Genomic DNA, 19,326 nt, shown 5'->3' with positions numbered 1-19,326 from the left:
GGCACCCCTTAGGGGGGAGGGTTAGGCACCCCCAGAGAGAGCTTAGGGTTAGGCACCCCTTGGGTAGGGTTAGGTTTAGGGAGCGGTAAGGGGGGGGTTAGGGTTAGGCACCCCCGGGGCTTGGTTAGGGTTAGGCACTAAGGGGGAGGTTAGGGTTAGGCACCACTAAGGGAGGGTTAGGGGGGGGGACGGGGGGTTAGAGTACTGTCGGGATCTTAATCCTGTCGGGCATCCGCTATCGAGATTTCAATTCCATTCCCTCTTTACTACAATATAGCACTGATGCATATTGTAACTCCTGCATCTAGGTACTGTGTACTACAATATGGGATGTAGTCAGCAATCCTCCACGTGGCATGCCGACAGACTATATCCCGGCGCCGGAATCCCGACAGAATAGGGAGGAAACATAACTGATATAAGGAGACAGGTTTTTTTTTTTTCAGAAGCCCCAGCGACGCTAATGTTTATTAAAGTATAAATTCAGTCTAAGAATATGTTTCTATAAAGTTATCTCACCCCAGCTGGTAACTGCATTGCACCCTGTTGACTGACCAGTTACTCACGCCATCTGCAGCACCATGGGTCTATATTTCTGTTACCTCTGCTCAGATAATTTTGAAAATACACCAACTTGTACTGATGTGCTGGTTACACAAATCCCAGCATACTATTCTTTATGACTGAGGGAGAAATTTCATACTGACACTAATAATCTGAGAGGCGAGGAGTCCTCTTCTCCAGCATGTCTCAATTACAATACCTTATAATACAGTGTATTCCTAATCTCACAGCTTCACATTATTCCATGTATACTGTTACTTCCTTTGTAGTTATCTTGTCTGTGGAGCTTGGATTTTTTCCCCCCTTGTTCTCAGAGTATTTGCAGTAGAGATAGACTACAGTGGGTTAACCATCGATTGGTCACCTTCGGTGGTTAACAGTAATGGTGCGTAACCATCGTCAGGAAACCATTGATGGTTTTGCACACCAATGGTCACCCCAGCTCTATTAGTTACTTGACCGAGGGCCAATCCGGTTTGGGGGTAGTGCTTCATAGGTCATGCTGGGGGGGAGGGGGGGTGTGTGTGTGCGTAGATATCCTCTGCATCCCAGCGCCAAGGAGAAAAAAAACCACTGTGGGGCTGTGTGCCATCGATGGCAGAGGACCATTATTTCACCACCATAGATGGCAAAACCATCGGTGGTTAACCATGGTTGGTAATCATCAATGGTCAATGGCCTCCCCTAATTTCCAGTGTGCAAACTCTTGTGGGCAAGGGAGCTCATTCAGAGCCGGTCGCTCATTCAGAGCCGGTCGCTAGCAAGGGACTGCTCGTTGCAGACGATGCTCACTAATGTGCGCATGCGTGTAGTTTGCAGTGCGCGTGCGCAAACTAGTACGAGCGATTGCAAATTTCTCGCTCGCCCTGCAAAGACATACCAGTGGAATGAGTGACAGGAGAGGCCGTTTGTGGGTGGTAACGGGGGCAGGCCAGTAGTAACGTGGGAGTGCCAGAGTGTTTTCACGCCGTTTCTGGGGCGTGCGTAATTAACAGGCAGCATCATAGTTCTCGTCACCTGGTTGATTTTTACACTGAACTGCTCACAGTGCTTGTGGTAGGGTACAGACAACCACAAGCGGTGCGGTCAGATTTGATGGATTCCGATGTACCGATGGTTGTATATACTTCCTGGAGATGACGTACGCAAGTAGGCGGCTAAAAACAGGCCGGTTGGGCGTCTAGTAACACAAGGTGATCGCTCGCCCAGACATAGTGGGTGTGTTTATGCCTTGCCGTGCGATCACCTGCCTTGATGTCACTTAACTGAATTTCCATACGCTGGGAGCGAGCGGCCGCAACTAGCGAGCGGGTCTTAATCAGGCCCAAGGTCTTTTTGTAGCTGTATAAATACAAGATAATAATTAGAGACTAGTTCACAACAGCATGATTATTGTGTCACTTTTCAGGTTATGTCTTTCAGATTTAACTATTGTGAAACCCTCAGCAGCGAATTCACCATAGAAAGGCAAGTTAGTTGGTTTTTCGCTGCAGTAGCACATTTCAAATCATGTTTAAAAATAATGTGCTCTGTATTGGGATCTTACACGTCGTCTGTACATAGGTCTCCATCTGCACCTTTTATAGCTTTAAATAAGGGAGAGTGTTACACTTAGAACTGTTAAAATATGAATTATTAATAGTGTACATATGTACCTTCATCTGTCTTTCCATTCTAAACTCTCCAGAGTCCTTCAACTGTAAACACTGCACTGACAGCGTCTGGTAATTAATATTCATCCCCAGCTTGAGAAAACGTTTGAAAGCAATGAAAATGCGTAATCAATAGGCAATTTAACCCTCTCACTACATTTGCCACTTAAGTTAAAACTATAAGGGGGGTATCCAATTAGCAGCGCTAAAGTAGCGCTGCTACTTGATCGCGGCAGTGCTATCCAATAAGCCCCGAAGTTCCGCCCGGCGCCGGCACTTATCGTGGATATTTTTCAGGACCTGTATCCTGAAAAATAATCCACGATAAGTGACGTTTTTATACCACCACCTATATGGCGAAAGCACATAGGTCCGCCAACTTAACGTGGGTCCTATGTGTTTTCAGGAGAACTATCTTATTATTTTGATAGAGTGAAAAAAAACATTGGCGAAAAATGGGGATAATCTGAAAAAAAGCCCCGTTTTTCACCAAGGGATAATTAGCGCCCGAACAATGGGCCTTATTCAGCGCACTGCTGAACGCAGCAGACTGTCCGTGATTGTCTCAGTAGACAGCCTATCAGCTGCAGCATTAGCATAAATTAGCTGTAGTGGCTTTGACAAGAATTGAATCCGCCCCTATATACTGTAACATAGGACTTAATTCAGAGATGTACATACAATTCCATATTTACGTACACCTCCAATGTTTGCAGATCTGTCGTTCACAGTGCCCTAAAAGCCGCAGCATGATTGACATGTTGCTGCGTTTGGGGGCGGCGATGAGCAGCATTCCAGAAAATGGGGGCGTGTCCTTGGACGCAGCTTTACTGGCCCCGCAGGCATAATTTCACTGGACATTGTAAGTAACACCAGGGTTACATAGATGTCCAATGTTCATGCAGTTGATCTGATGCTGCGTCTTAGAACACAGCATGGGAGTGTATTTTAGTGAGTGTATGTTTACTAAAGACGCCTCCTACAGCTTTTGTATATTTTAACACAGCCACTGCATACAAAGACGCAGCACTATGCCATAGCGTCCACCTATGTATCAGGCTCCAGGCTCTTACCTTCATGAACTTATTTTACTCAGAATCAGTTAAGCTCATTACATGCATCGTTTTAATTTATTTATATTTATTATGCTAACACAAATTTTGGTTTTATTATAATTTCTGGTTGTTTTATGTCATGTGCTGAGCACTATGCTGGTGCTGATTTGTGTCTATATTTTATTTTTAAAAAAGCTCCTACTGTATGTTAGTTTCAATCCTCTAAGTGACTTTTTAAGTTTATTACTGTGTGAATACGTTGTGGTTTGACTACATAGGATACCTCCCACCTTTTTTAAGCACTTAGGGCCTTATTCAGACCCGGTCGCAAGCGCTGAGCGCTCACAATCGGGTCAATGCTTGCCCACTGGACATGCGCACATCGGAGCCAGCTCCGACATGCACATGCGCGAGACCCAGCTAGCGATGGGTGCTCTGTCGCTACGGGTCTCGCACCAAAGGGGGCGAGCTGTCGATGGTAATTGACAGCTCGCCCCATTTGGGAGGCGGGCAGGGGGGGTGGCCAGCCAAACTGAGGCGTTCCCGACGGAACGCTTGCCGTTTGGGGGCGGCCCCACTGACATCAGCAATGATGTCAGAGGGGAGCTTCCTGTTCGATCAGAGCAGGAAGCTCCCTTGGGCTTGCACTTGCAGAGACCCAACCTTAGGGACTCGTCGCAAGCCCCGATGGTCGTGATGTTCCTGACCATCGCGACCATAAACCTGGTCGCTCGCTAGAGCTGTGGGTGGTAACCCACAGCTTAGCTAGTGACCAGGAGGCCGCACTTCACACCACAAGCGGTCGCCCTCATTCAGAGCGACTGCTTGTATCTAGCGATCGACTCTGAATGAGGGCCTTATATCTTTTATATCTAATTGCATATTTATATTGTCTTTTTAACCATTTTTTGGTGCTCTTTATCAATTTCACTTTTTGCACCCATATTACATATTAGCTGAAGTACCTGGCGTTGCCCGGGTTTAAATCTTCAAGTTATTAAGTTTTATTATGTGATGTCGTCCAAATCCATCCAGTGGAAGGCCCAGAACAAGCTCCATGGGTCAAAATTCTTCCCGGTGCACTCCGCCGTGAGGTCTGACCGTAACCCTAACCCCTCCATTAGGCATCCCAGACCAATATATAAGGGGTACTATATATTGGGCACTAATGGGGGCACTGCATATTGGGCACTACTGTGGGCACTATACTGTATATTACTGTATATTAGGCACTATTGGGGGCACTATATATTCGGCACTACTGGGGGCACTGTATAAGGGGCACTACATAAGGGTACTACTGAGTGCATTGTACAAGGGGCACTATATATTGGGCACTGTATAAGTGGCACTATATGAGGGGCACTACTGGGAACACTATATAAGGAACACTGCTGGGAGCACTGTATAAGGGGCATTACTGGAGGCACTGTATAAGGGGCATTACTGGAGGCACTGTATATTAGGCACTACTAGGGGCACTGTATAAGGGGCACTATATATTGGGCACTACATAAGGAGCACTACTGGGGCACTGCTTAAGTGCCATTAATGGGGGCACTGCATAATGGGCACTACAACAGGGGACATTGCATAAGGGGCACTACAACTGGGGGCACTGCATAAGGGGCACTACTGGGGGCACTGCATAATGTGCACTACAACAAGGGGCACTACTACTGGAGACATTACATAATGGGCACTACTACATTGGACATTACATGAGGGGCACTACTACTCGGGGCATTGCATAAGGGTCACTACTACTGGGGGCATTGCATAAGGGTCACTACAACTGAGGGCACTAAGGTGCTTATGGAATAGAAAGGAATTTTCCCAGAGTGACGATAAATGGTAGTGTGTCATGTTGACACGCCCCCATTTTTCAGTAACCACGCCCATTGTGGCATATGGCTACGCCCACTTTTTCAGCTAACGCACATAGGTTGGGGGGCTCCATTTTTCATATTGCCCTTGGCTCCAAATACCCCAGTTACGCCACTGTAAGCTAGTAAGTAAGATAACTGAAAATAAAGATGAACAAATAGGGCTGTTGCAGAGTTGGTGCTGTGGGCGAATCCTGCATGATTTTGTACTGTGCATGCTCCGTAGCCAAACACATGCAAGTACAGGTACTGTATGTAACTCAGTGGCATCTCTGCTTGCAGATTTAAGCTGGATACACATTGGAGCGACCGGCAATCGGCCCGATGTTCAGGGCAATTTGCCTTCACCCTGGACATCGCATGATTGCCGGTACACATTACCCGATTTAATGAACAATAGAGCGGTCACTTGTTCCGTCCTTTATTAATATGCATGGCGCTACATACGATATTGTGTGATTGTCGTGCAGCATGGCCAAACACACGATATTGCATGCAACTGAGCGCAAATTGGGCATACACACTGCACAATATACCAGATTTGCCGTTTTCGATTTGCCCAAATCAGGACGATATTGCTCCAGTGTGTACCCGGCTTAAGGGGCCTAACTGGGTGGTAACTGCATGTTAGCTAGGTTGACTGAGTGCACATTGTCGGTATTGCTGGCTCTGCACTCCTATGCTTATGCCTAAGTACACCTACAGTATTTACATACATTTCATTTGAACTAATTGCATCTTCCTCACAGCGTTTCCTGCTTTGTAGATGTCAGTGCTATATCAGAATGTGGATCACCAGCACTTGGTACTTCAAGCCTCGAAAAGTAATGAGAGTTAAGGCGGGTATCCACTTGTAGATATACAAACGAGAGCACATTTACGACATTGCAATCGTGCTCTTGTTTGTATAGCTAGTGATGTGCCTAGACTGAACGTTCACTCGTTCAGTCCCGGGCACATCCCTCATCCCCGCACATGCTGAACCAGACGAGAACGTCAGGTCGACCAGCATGTACGGGCGATGTCGGAAGCGACCAGCGGGCACACGCATCGCTGGTCGCTTACGACCAAAACATGCCCGATGCATGCACGATTTGCAAGCTATTGCACAATAACGACGTCATTATCGTGCAGTCGCTTGGCTAAATCGCATAGTGGATACCCCCCTTTACACTGATTCACTCACACTCCACACAGCAATTTCAATCACACAGTAGTTGACCTTTATTCCACATGTTGGGGAAAAGGGCTGTAGGTTTATTTAACTTAAATCTCAACTTTAAGCAGCAGGTGGCGTTTCAGTTCTGTACTTCAAGTCTTCAGCATTTATCTTGATTGTACAACCATACAGTATCTGTAAATTCAGTGCTGGTAGCAAATAGTATGTATTTAACAGAGTAGTGATAGCATGGATACAGCAATTGGCTTTGGTGTTAAATATACAGTACATATATATTTTTGGTAGAGGCGTAACAAACCATGTATTGTCCCCCACGTACTACCTAATGGTTCAAAACTCACATATTCAGATAGGGATTTTACAGAAGGCGTACCCACGTCATCTGCGGTCCTCATAACAGCTTCAATCCCAACTAATATGGTAGCTACAACTTTGGAGGCCTATTTACCATTAAATATTTGTGGGATATTACCCGAATACAGCTGTTTTAGGGGGGATACCTGCAAATATTAAGTGTCCCCAGATGTACTATGGAGGGATTGCAGCAGATGTCTCAGATATCTGCCACGCTCCCACAATTTTCACCCACAAATGCAGACCCCATAGGTTTCAATGGGAGCTGCTGTGCTCCCGGATTTACCTAAACTTGCTTATGGGGCATTCATTCATAAATATTTTCAGAGAAGGAATCTCCAGCACCCACTCCGCCATGTTGAAATATGTGTATAGAGGTTTGTAGGTGTAGCAGAGTTCCAGTACACACCAGAGGATGACCTGAGACCAGTGGCGTAACTTATCCCAGGTGCCCGGAGGCAAGTTAAATGTTGGTGCCCCCCCCCAATTAAAATGTACCACTCCCCCAGCACCTATGGCAGCCCCAGCTACCGCCGCCCCCTGTGCAGTTCCTCTTATACAGTGTCCCCAGTAGTGCCCCCTATACAGTGCCCCCAGTAGTGGTCCCCCTATACAGTGCCCCCAGTAGAGGTCCCCCTATGCAGTGCCCCTTATACAGTGCCCGTCTATGTAGTGCCCCCCAGTAATGGTGCCCCTTATGCAGTGCCCCTTATACAGTGACCGCCTATGTAATGCTCCCCAGTAATGGTCTCCCTATGCAGTGCCCGCAGTAGTGCCCTTTATACAGTGCCCCCAGTAGAGGTCCCCCTATGCAGTACCCCCAGTAGAGGTCCCCCTATGCAGTGCCCCTTATGCAGTGCCCCTTATACAGTGACCGCCTATGAAATGCCCCCCAGTAATGGTCCCCCTATGCAGTGCCCTTTATACAGTGCCCTCAGTAGTGGCCCTTCCTATACAGTGCCCCCAGTAGTGCCCCGTTATGTAGTGCCCCCAGTAGTGGCTCCCCCCTATGCAGTGCCCCTAGTAGTGGGTCCCCCCTATGCAGTGCCCATTACAGATATAACACAAACACACACAGATTACTTACCTGAATCCCGTTCCTGCACCCGCCACCGTCTGCTCCTCTGTCCTCCCGCTCGGCACTATAGGAGAAACGTCATGATGTCTCTTCCATCACCACTTCGGGAGCCGGAAAGCGGAGCTCAGGAGTGAGCTCCGCCCGGCTCCCTCCGTGGATAAAGCAGCTAATGAGAGTCTATCTGACTCTCATTGGCTGCTAAAACAAGCACATTGCCGGTGATGTGTTTGTTACTGATCGGCAGGCAGGGGGTGTTTCTGGTTACGTTCGCGACCTTAGAGCACTCCGGCAACAGCAGGTCATGGAGGTGGAGCGCCGATCAGTGGCGCTCCTCCTCCATGCAGCTCCTCAGCAGTGCAACAGGTGTGGGTCCTCAGCAGTGCCCGGAATGGCTGGGTGACAATGGAGCCTGGTGCCCCCTTCAGGGCTAGCGCCCGGAGGCAAATGACTCCATTGTCTCCGTGAGTTCCGCCACTGCATGAGACTATAAACAGCCCAAATGCTTAACCAGTGGAGTGCTTTTATTGGTGTTTTATGAAATATAGCCATTCTCACTGTCCTACCCTGGTTTGATGGAGCTTGAGCAGCCTCAGCTCCCCCACCCCAGAGTCTCTCCATGGCCACAGCTCCCCCGTGTTTCCCCTATCAGCTTTAGTTCCAACCCCCTACCCCCTGTGTCTCACCATTACCTGAGTCCCCCCATGCCTCTCTATCTCAGCCCTCCTGCCTCTCCGAGGCCCAAATCCCCCCATGTCTCTCCATTATCTCAAACCACTCATGTCTGTCCACAGCCACAGCTTTCTTCCCCCTATGTCTCTCCAGCAGCCTGGGCTTACTCCCCCTCCGTATCTCCAGAACTCCCCGTGTCTTTCTATAGCCACAACTTCCCCAAGCTGTGTCTCTCCAGCAGCTTCGGGCCCCCCCCATGTTTTTCCATGTCCTCAGTCTCCCCCTGTATAACTCCATGGCCTCAGCTCCTCCTACCTTTCTCTCCTTGATCTCAGCTTCATCCATGTTTCTCCTTGGCCTCAACCCCACTCCCTGTCTCTCCAGCAGCCACACATACCTGCCCTTGATCTTCTGTTTGCTTTCTTCTTTGTTCTTCAGCGGCACGGACATCATGATGTCACATGGGTTGCGCAAAAAAACTTGTGAGGGGTGATACCAGTGTATCCCTTCTTAAGAAAAGGTAAATAAAAGTGTCAGAGGAAGGTGCTTAATCAGTAGTCTGTAGGTGACACAATGCAGCTTTCAAAATTCAAGAGGGATGTACATAAACTCACAAAGATATAAAACAATTTATATATGAGTGTTCACCTCTAAAAAAAAAAAATGGTCTCAAATACTCACTGAATGTCGTCTAATATTTAATAGAAAATCATACTCCTAAAAGTAGAAATGAAAAGTGTATATCACACAGATTTAAAATTTCAACAAAAATAATATAATATAATATAATATAATATAAATGTAAAAATAAAAGACAGAAATGAACAGCGCTTGATAAAGAGGTTAGCAGCTGAACTACAATAGCAAAACTCAGGGCCTGATTCAGACCTGCTCGCGAGCGCTGAGCGCTCTCAAGCGGGTCGATGTTGGCCAAGTGCGCATGCGCATGAGGGAGCCGGCTCCGTCGTGCACATGCGCGAGACCCGCATAGCAACGGGCAAGCCGTCGCTATGGGTCTCGCTACAAAGGGGGCGTGCTGTCGATGTTGAATGACAGCACGCCCCCTTTGGTGGGCGTGCCGGGGGCGTGGCTGCCCAGATGGAGGCGTTCCCATGGGAACGCCTACCGTCTGGGGCTGGCCCCACTGACATCACAAATGATGTCATTGGGAGTGCTTTTGGCTCTGATAGAGCCAAAAGCACTCCAGGGCTTGCGGCAGACGAGACCCTACCACAAGGGTCTTGTCGCAAGCCCGATGGTTGCGATGGTCTTGACCATCGTGCCAATCTTTTTGGCCGCTCGCTATAGCTGTGGGTGGTCACCCACAGCTATGCGAGCGGGCAGGAGGCCGCTCTAAAAAAAGAGAGGGAGGGCATTGATTCAGAGGGAGCGCTCTGAAAGAGCGTCCGGCTCTGAATCATGCCCTCAGCCAATAACTCATTTATAATGTGTCCATTTACTTGAAATGTTTAGTTGCAAAAAAACGACAATAACCACAAATAGAACACACAAAGGGCCTGATTCAGCTTTGGGAATAGAGGGCCTGATTCAGAGGTGGACGCTATTGTAATTCGCACGCAGACTGAGCGATTGTTTGCCATTGTGCATGTGTATGCATCGCAGTGCATGTGCGCGAAGGCAGCTGTACGATCCCGCAGCGATCGCCGTGCGAGTCCGCAGACCACGGAGGCCCATTGCAGATTGACATGAAGTGACCATTTGGGGGTGTTGATGGGGGGTGGTTAAGGAAACGCAGACATGCATAAATTAGCCACTACAAGTGCATAGGCAGCCCTGCGTGGCAGAAGAGCTCCCTAGGCTGCGGCAGGTCAGACCTTCTGCAAGGGTAAAATGGCGGCTGATGTCCTTCGATGTTACCGATATTTATGCGTGTTTGCGATCGCGCATGCAAGTACGAAGGCAGCAGTGGGCGTATTTATGCTTGGGTGATCTTTGCTAACATTAGCATATTTTCACAGCTGCGAGCGTATTACCTTTCACCTCTGAATCAGGCCCAGAGTAAGATTAGCAAGTAACTGTGCATCAAACTGAGGGCCTGATTCAGGCCCGGACGCTATGCTGCACTCACTCGCATTGAGCGATTTTTCGCAATCTGCGCATGTGTATGAGTCGCAATGCGCGATATGAACCAGTCATTGCGATGGGAAGGTGCTCGCCCGTAGCCCGCAGTCAGGCCACTATTTTGAGTGACAGATAGTGCCGTTTGTTGGTGGTAACAGGGGAAGGTGCTTGAAAACGGGGGTGTGGATGTGCGAATGCAGGCGTGCCCGATCGTCAGAACGGCGTTTAATGGGTGTGCATAATTAGCAAAGTAGCATCATTACACATGTGACTAGGTTGTATTTTAGCCTGAACTGCTCGCAATGTTGTGGTGGGAAAAAGCTACCACAAGCGCTGCGAGCAGCTCCGATGGCTCTAGATGTTCCCGATTAATCCTACAACTGCCGGAGATGACGTGTGTTGTGAGTGGCAAAGGGGCGTCTTTATACAGGTGCGAGCGCATAGTGCGGACGCTCGATATAACTTAGTGGGCTGCTTTTTCGCGACGCAGTGCGAGCACATGATTTAAATAGCCGACCCCTTTTAGCCAGCTAGCGGACGCAAATAGCGTCCGGTTCTGAATCAGGCCCTGAGATCTAAATTGCAGTTTAAAAATAAAGCTGTGCAGTATTTGTGGGCTACATGCTAAAGCAGCCAGTATTTACCCCACATACAAAAATGTGTGTATTTGCACCCCTTGCGTTGCAACATGGTTTGTCCAGGTACAAAGTTACTTGCAATATCGTACTCTGGGCCTGATTCAGCTTCAGACGGAATTGCAAAGCAGCTTTGCTATTCCGTCTGTGCTGATATGGTAATGCATCACGCCTCCTGCTGCATTACCTATTTGCGTTGTCCAACTAGCGTGCACTGCTGAATAAGGCCCTCTATTTCCAAAACTGAATCACTCAAATAGGATAGTGCCCGTAATAGTGTCAACACAATCCCAGCTCATGTGGGGAACCTATGATAGCGAAAGCGAGGTTCATTAATGGATCTTAATTCTGTCCTTGTCAGATTATCATACCACAGATTCACATTGAGCAATTTAATGAACGACGGAACGATCCCTCATTCCTTCAGTACCTGCAATGGCGCTGCTTGCAATATCCTCCAGTTGGACGTCCAGCATGGCCGACCGGACGATATTGCATGCTACTGTAGGAGCGAGCATATAGTCCGTACACACTATGCTATCTGCGTGATCAATTGTTCCGGTCCGCGTCGGAACAATAGATTGTTCAATGGATCGCATAGTGGGTCTCATTCAGACCAGCTTGCAAGCGCTTGAGCGATGTTTGGCTCTGCGTACGTGCAGCGGCCGCACTGCACGTGCGCAAGCCCCAGAGCGAGAGAGAAATTCTCTTGCTCTGGGGCTCACTACAAAAAGGGGCGGCTGTCGATGTTGATCGACAGCTCGCCCCATTTTGTAGGAGTTGCGGGGGGGGGGGGTTTCACAAACGGCGGCGTTCTCAAGCGAACGCATGCCGTTTGTGGGTGTCCGGAAGCTCTCTGGGGCTTGCGTCAGACGAGACCCTACCACAAGGGTCTCGTCGCAAGCCCCGATGGTCGCGATAATCTTGACCATCGCGACCATCTTCCTGGCCGCTGGTTAAAGCTGTGGGTGCGGAAGCAGTGGACTGGCCGGGGCACGGGTTCTTGGGAGCCATTACAAGTGTTCCCCTTGTATCAGCCTGTCTCCAAGTCTGCATGTCGCGACAGGGCATGCCTAGCACTTTTAAAGCCCCCCACCTCTGTCTCCATTGAGTTGGACGCAATGTCAATGTTGGATGCATTTCAGAAACTTTTTGATTTTGTGCATGTATCTATATCTAGTCACACTGCATATGTGTCCAGAGCCCGTGCAGACACAGTCACAGTTGAGATTGATATGCACAGTTTCAGAAATGTCTTGAAAATATATTTGGTGTTCCTGGGCGGTGGCTGGTAGGTGACAGGGATGTGGCTGTGCAGACGCACAGATATGGTCCATTTTATGGGAGTGTTGGGGGCATGTCACAGAAGTGGTTGCGAACTCAGATGCATAATCATTCACATTGGAGGCCATACTCTGACTTACAATCTGCACCTAGCAAGTGGCTGGTGCAAGTTTCTATGGTGCGACCGATGATAGCATGTAAGATGCACCAAGTGGTATCTGAGCATGTAAAAATGCTCAAAGTACAGGTGCATGGATGTACACTAGGGAAGGACTTAGGCCCTGATTCAGAGCCGGACGCTCTGACAGAGCGCTCGCTCTGAAACAGGGCCATCCCTGCTCCTTTTTGGAGCGGCCTCCTGGCCGCTCGCATAGCTGTGGGTGACCACCCACAGCTATAGCGAGCGGCCAAAATGATGGTCGCGATGGTCAAGACCCTTGCGGTAGGGTCTCGCTGCCGCAAGCCCTGGAGTGCTTTTGGCTCTATCAGAGCCAAAAGCAGTCCCACATACATCACTAGTGAAATCAGTGGGGCCGGCCCCAGACGGTAGGCGTTCCCATGGGAACACCTCCATCTGGGCAGCCACGCCCCCGGCACGCCCACCAAAGGGGGCGTGCTGTCACTCACCATCGACAGCACGTCCCCTTTGGTGCGAGACCCTTAACGACGGCTCGGCCGTCGTTATTCGGGTCTCGCGCATGCGCACGACAGAGGCGCCTCCATCGTGTGCATGCACACTTGGGCACCATCGACCCACTTGCGAGTGCTCCGCGAGCGGGTCTGAATCAGGCCCACATAGCGGTATTTGCATAAAGTTGCAGAAGCGATATCGGCAAAAGACGCACACACGGATGGCGCAGTGTCTGACCTGGGATCAGTTTTCAGCACTTTCCCTTCTCCCGATCACAAACACAGCTCAGCATGCACATATTATATAATCCTTAAACTGCATACACACACACACACAACGATTTTGTTACCAACGATTTTATGAACGATATTCTGTCAGATTATCTGTCAGATTTTTTAAAGTGTAATGAATGATTTTTTGAACTACAAACGATTTTTGTAACTTCCCTTAATGAAAATCGTTCACTTGGTCAGTCAGAATGAACTACAAACGATTTTTGTAACTTCCCTTAATGAAAATCGTTCACTTGGTCAGTCAGAATGAACTACAAAATACAAACGTGAACGTGCATGAACGATAATCGTTCATCGTTATAACTCAGAAACTGAACGATGTCATTATAGTTAAATCGATCACGTGTGTATGCACCTTTAGTTCTGGTTCTGAACTTTTTTCATAGAAACAGACAGAGGCCCCCATTTAGCAACGAAACATAACCCCTTTTAGCGCTTGCTAAAGGGGTTATGCCAGCCTTTCTGGATTTAACAAACAGTGGTAATCTAAGATTACCGCTGTTTATCGAGCATCGCTCTCGTAGCATAGCAGAGGACCTCGCAGAGGAGGAGGACTTTGCTGGACTTCGCCGGAGGAGTATTGGTAAATACAGTTAAATTTTTAGTTTGTATCACAGTGATACTAAACGAAAAATTGCGCTGCTGTTTACCATCGTTGTTAAAGGGGGGGGCCAGAGTTTTGTATGAGCGGTTCGGAGAAGACCTTCCTGGTTGCAACCCTTGCGACTGTATGAAATGAGCATGAGTGGGAAAGCTGCCCACAGCACACAGGCCCTGATTCAGAGCCGGACGCTCTTCCAGAGCGCTCACTCTGAATCAGGGCGGCATTTTTTTTTTTGTGACCACCCACAACTTTTGCGAGCGGGCAGGTGATGGTCGCGACCATCGGGCTTGCGACGAGACCCTTGTGATAGGGTCTCGTCCATCGCAAGCCCCAGTGGACTTCCTGGTTGTGAGCGGGTCTGAATCAGCCCCACAGTCAGCAGCCCAGCTATAGGAAACCGTTGATTTTCATCATTGTCCGAAAGTCAAGTCGTCTGCCGTAAAATGATAAAACAATGCACATATTAGATCTCCCAGATTTACAATGGAGGGATCACAGCATATAACCCAGATCCCTCGTTGTGTCCCCTCATTGACGCATGCACTGACCGACATTTGCGCATATGCAGTCAGCCCACAGACGCCGAACCAGGAAGCAGAGTGATAGTGGAGTAAGCTTTAGCAATGCTTCTGTGCAGGGCCAGGCTGTTATTGGAGCCCGTCTCCCAGCAACAGCTTACAGGTATATTATATGATGCCAATTTATGGGAAAAATATTTAACAATTTAAAAATGCAGCTGTATTAAGTATACCCCCAAATGTTCTTAGCTGCTCCATAGAATCCGTCAACTAACATTGCAAAATTCAGGTCCTGCTTCAACCTCTTAAGACATTGCTTGTTTTGTGCATCATTTATGTAGTGCCTAAACAGTAGTGTAAGAAGCACATACAGCATTTTATAAAAGAAGAATGCCACATTATACACTTGGGGCCTGATTCCGAGATTTACGCTAATGAATTCGCAACTGCAATCTCTTACGGATTACAGTAGCAAAAATGTGCAAATGTCTTTCAGAGCTTGCCCTAGCCACTGCTGCCTTCTCTTATCCGTACGATGACGTGCATCAGCATAAACTTCGGGAGCATCTTCTGCAGTTTATACAGACACGCAGCTTCTGAGGGAAGTTTGCTGGGTATTTAAGCTATAAACTATGCTTCTTAGGCGAGGTTTAAAAACCTAGTCAAAATGTGTGTAAAAATCCATTTCAGACACAAACGGCTTTGTTACTAGCCTACTAGCATTGTTACTAGCTTTGTTACTAGCATTGTTACTAGCTTTGTTAGTAGCTTTGTTACTAGCATTGTTACTAGCTTTGTTACTAGCTTTGTTACTAGCCTTCTAGCATTGTTACTAGCTTTGTTACTAGCTTTGTTACTAGCATTGTTACTAGCCTTCTAGCATTGTTACTAGCTTTGTTACTAGCTTTGTTACTAGCCTTCTAGCATTGTTACTAGCTTTGTTACTAGCATTGTTACTAGCTTTGTTACTAGCATATGGAGGTCACTGTTTACTTCCTCAATGAATTGACCAGGATGCATTCTGATGAAACACAATGCTGGTAATAATGCAGATTTATACTCCTGGAACATGCTGGAGAGTTACTATATTTAGTGAGTCTGGGAGAATATGCCAATCCGTACCCTCTGATAAAGAGGATAGAGCCTTGATGATGTGATTCTTGCCACAATCATGGACTTTCTTCCCACCACGTGTTAGCATGATTGCATCCTTGCTTGCACACCTCTGGAAATGGTTGCCATAATGCGAAATGTGTTGTCATGTCTGCTTCACTTGGCCATTGGACGTACCCTCCCAGTGGAGAGCTCAAAAAAAGCAGACAAGTATGATGTTGCATTTAATTTAGGGATGTGCAGGCTCGGATAGGTTCGAGTTTGCACGTTGAGTTCGGATTTTTCCCTCCAAAAAAACGGAACTCAGAAAGAGGCTAAACGTCATCTTACATGGACGAACATCATCATTCCTGGACATCCGAGCCTGCACATCCCTAATTTAATTATTTTTAATAGTGTTAGAACCATGTTAAAACCATTATTATACTATATGAATGTCCTTAATATTGGTCAGGACACTGCCTCTTTTTTAGATCATTCGTCGCTTCTCTGCCTTTTGGCTAAGATCAAGTGTAGTATCTGTTCTTGGGAAACATGGGGTGGAGTACCTGTTCTGCCGCCAGAGGTTTGGATGTCGCTTCTGGGGGAGAATGGGGAAAAACCCTGTGGAGTACTGTGCTGGGGGAGGACTGACTCCTGGTAGAGAGTGGGGAAACACTCAGCGCTAGTATCCGCTGTCCTAAATGGGGGTGAAGGAGGCCCCTGCGTTGGAGCGGAGAATGGCCGGGGTGTAGTACCTGCTCTCTTAAGGGGGTTGGTCCAGTACCCTGGCAGGGAACGGAGAAACACTTGGTCTTGCCAGGGCCGGGAACAGCCTGAAGCCCGAGGTGCCTGTGCCCCTGGTATGGCAGAGCCAGGGGTGCCTGAAAATGCACGGGTATTGGTCACACCCACTGCACTAGTACGGCACTTTGCACTTGCACTTCATCTACTTCTGTCTGCACCTTTCCTTTGCCCCGGCCTTCTGGCTAGGGCAAGGATAATTTTTATTTTTCCCGTGGCCTGTAAGGCTGGGGTCTTATTTATTTATTTATTTTACACGTGTGTGTTTGCACTTTTTTTGCACCTTCACCACACATTTTTTTGTTATTTGTGTGTTGTGTCACGTGTTTGATGGGGTTTAGGTGAGACCCTTATGGGCCATCCTCTCCCCTTGTAGCCATGGCCCTCTCCTTTTGGGGAGGGCTGAAGGTTTTTGTTCGTTCCCCAGGGGGAAGCTTCGGCCAACCCTGGGGAGAAAGGGACGACCCCGAGCCGTGAGGCGGAGGGAAGTCTGAAGACCCTTGCCCCCTAAGGGGCCTTTTGGCTCCGGGGTCGGGGACTCAAGGGGTCTGCTCAAGCTTGGGCGAGGGGAGATCCGAAGACCCTTTTTCTCCTCAGTTGACCTTTTGGCTCTGAGGAGATGGGGAGTAACGGGGCCTTTCTCCTTTTGGAGAGGGTCCAAAGTCCTATGCCCCCAGCACAGTTTTGCACTGTTTTCCACTGGGTGTTTGAAGCCATTGCACCTCGGGCTTCAAAAAAAAAAAAAAAAAATTGGACGTACCCACCCAGTGGAGAGCTCAAAAAAAGTAGACAAGTATGATGTTGCATTTAATTATTTTTAATAGTGTTAGAACCATGTTAAAACCATTATTATACTGTATGCATGTCCTTAATATTGGTCAGGACACTGCCTCTTTTTTAGATCATTCGTTGTGACCAAACAAATGCAGAGGAAGGTTTTTATAATCCTGTGTAATGGGCTGCAGATGTAGGTCCTATGAGCAGTCACTTGTATAACCTGATTACACTGACATGCGAGTGCCTTTCCTTTTCTTGAATACATTTGATGGTGTTTCCCAACTTATGCAAACAAATCAGCTGCAGAGTTGTCAGAATAAGACCTTCTTAACAAGGAATTAACAGAAAGCAGGGTAACTATAGAGACAAACAGAGACAAAACAAACATTACTGTAGCTACCGTGGAAAATAAAACAAGAAAGCAATTAGTGTTTATTGGATAGATATGTCACGAGCGAAGCCTCAGAGCAATCCAGCTGAAATCTGTCAGTAGAGAGCCATGCTTGCTCGCATATGTCTGGAATTAATCTAATTGTAACTTGTTAAAGAGGACGTAAAGGGCCCCATACATCAGCAATCTGAAAACCACAATTGAACAATTTGAAGATTTATTGCCCGATCTTAGGATTTCCCAATTGAGCAATCTGCGCCCATACACTACAGATCTTTTTCAGTGATTTGCAGATCAATTGCAGCAAACACAGATCTGGCAATCTTGAAAGGCCCATCATTTTGCTAGAATCGGTCTGCAAATCTGCTGATCATGTTCATACACTAGCAATCTACAGCCCCAATCGATCTGTGAAATCCAACATGTTGGACAATCTGATTAAATAATTCCAATCACTTTTTGGTTGCAATCTGCGATCTGTGAAGCCCATACATTGCAGATTTTTATACACAATCGATTGCAAATTGCACGATTGCTGCAATCCATCTCTGATGTATGGGGCCCTTTAGTGAGTAATGACTGCACCTGTGCACCAGCTAGGTGGTCTGGAAAACGTGAACTGTTGGTAGCTCTTGAGGACCGAGGTTGGCTACCACTGGGTTACATCATTTTAAAATCCAGACCTGTCTCAGACCCTCCAACATTACCCCTTCCATTAGGTACAAAATGCTCTGCTCCTGGACTTCCCTCTTAAATTATGATTGCAGACACCTGTGCTGAATCACCTGTCTCATCAATTACCTAGTTCAACACAGGTGACTGAAATCATACATTAGGTGGGAAGCCCAGGAGCAGAGTGTTTTGTACCTAATGGAACAGGTCATGTTGGAGGGTAGGCTGTCTGTATATGAAAAATGCATGTGTTTGGGGTACGGCAGTAGTCAGGGGTGTAACTAGATATTTGAAGACCCCATAGCAAAAGTTTGTTAGGGCCCCTATGTACCACCCAATGGTGAAAAATATATAACACATGTAACTTTGACAAGGAAGATGGGCCCCCTCAGCTCTGGGCCCCATAGCAGCTGCACCACTTGTATCTATGGTAGTTATGCCCATGGCAGTAGTTAAGTGAGGTCAGAACCTGGAAAAGCTCTGCGATAAGCAGCAAAAGATTTGATTTTATCATTTGAGGGACAGTTGCTTTTCAGAGAAGAAGGAAGAATTGCCCCAAAACGACATATCTTAGTACTGCAGATTTGTGAATGATCTTAAACAGACCCCATAGTGTTATTCTGTCAAAATAATATAATGGTAGATTGAAATCTTTGCGCCAGGGGTAATTGATTTTGTTGTTGTATTGCTATTGACTGTGATTCCTCCTAGGCAGTTGGAGTGCCCTCAGCAGTTTGTGGGTAGGAGATAAATACCTACTGAACACTGCAGTTGTAAAATCAACATTTTACTTTGCGCTTACCTACTCTCCTGGAATGACAGTACAGTATATCAGACATGTAACAAATTCCACGGGGGTCATTGGGCCTGATTCAGGGAAGTACGCTAATGGTTTTGCAACTGCGTCTGGGTACACAGCTGCTCTGCAAAAATATGCAAATGTCCCACTTGCGGCTTTGTAGATCCAAGTATCTGTGTAGAAAGCCACAGCATCGGTTGCAGATCATTGTCACGGTTCTGAGTGAAGGCCCCCATACATCAGCAATCTGAAAACCACAATTGAACAATTTGAAGATTTATTGCCCGATCTTAGGATTTCCCAATT

General features: G+C 47.4%; 1 protein-coding gene and 1 pseudogene across 1 annotated transcript in view; both read left to right on the top strand.

Moving 5' to 3' along the window:
- PTPRN2 (protein tyrosine phosphatase receptor type N2) overlaps positions 1–19,326 on the top strand; it is a 1,246,087-nt gene that overhangs the window by 234,699 nt on the left and 992,062 nt on the right. The window lies entirely within an intron of this gene.
- On the top strand, positions 16,079–16,151 carry LOC148507878 (U2 spliceosomal RNA; annotated as a pseudogene).

This window comes from Taudactylus pleione, unplaced genomic scaffold (genome assembly GCF_031769625.1).
Source record: "Taudactylus pleione unplaced genomic scaffold, aTauple2 ptg000380l, whole genome shotgun sequence".
NCBI lineage: Eukaryota > Metazoa > Chordata > Amphibia > Anura > Myobatrachidae > Taudactylus > Taudactylus pleione.
Note: the sequence above shows the minus strand (reverse complement) of the source record. Positions and strands in the feature narration are given on the sequence as shown.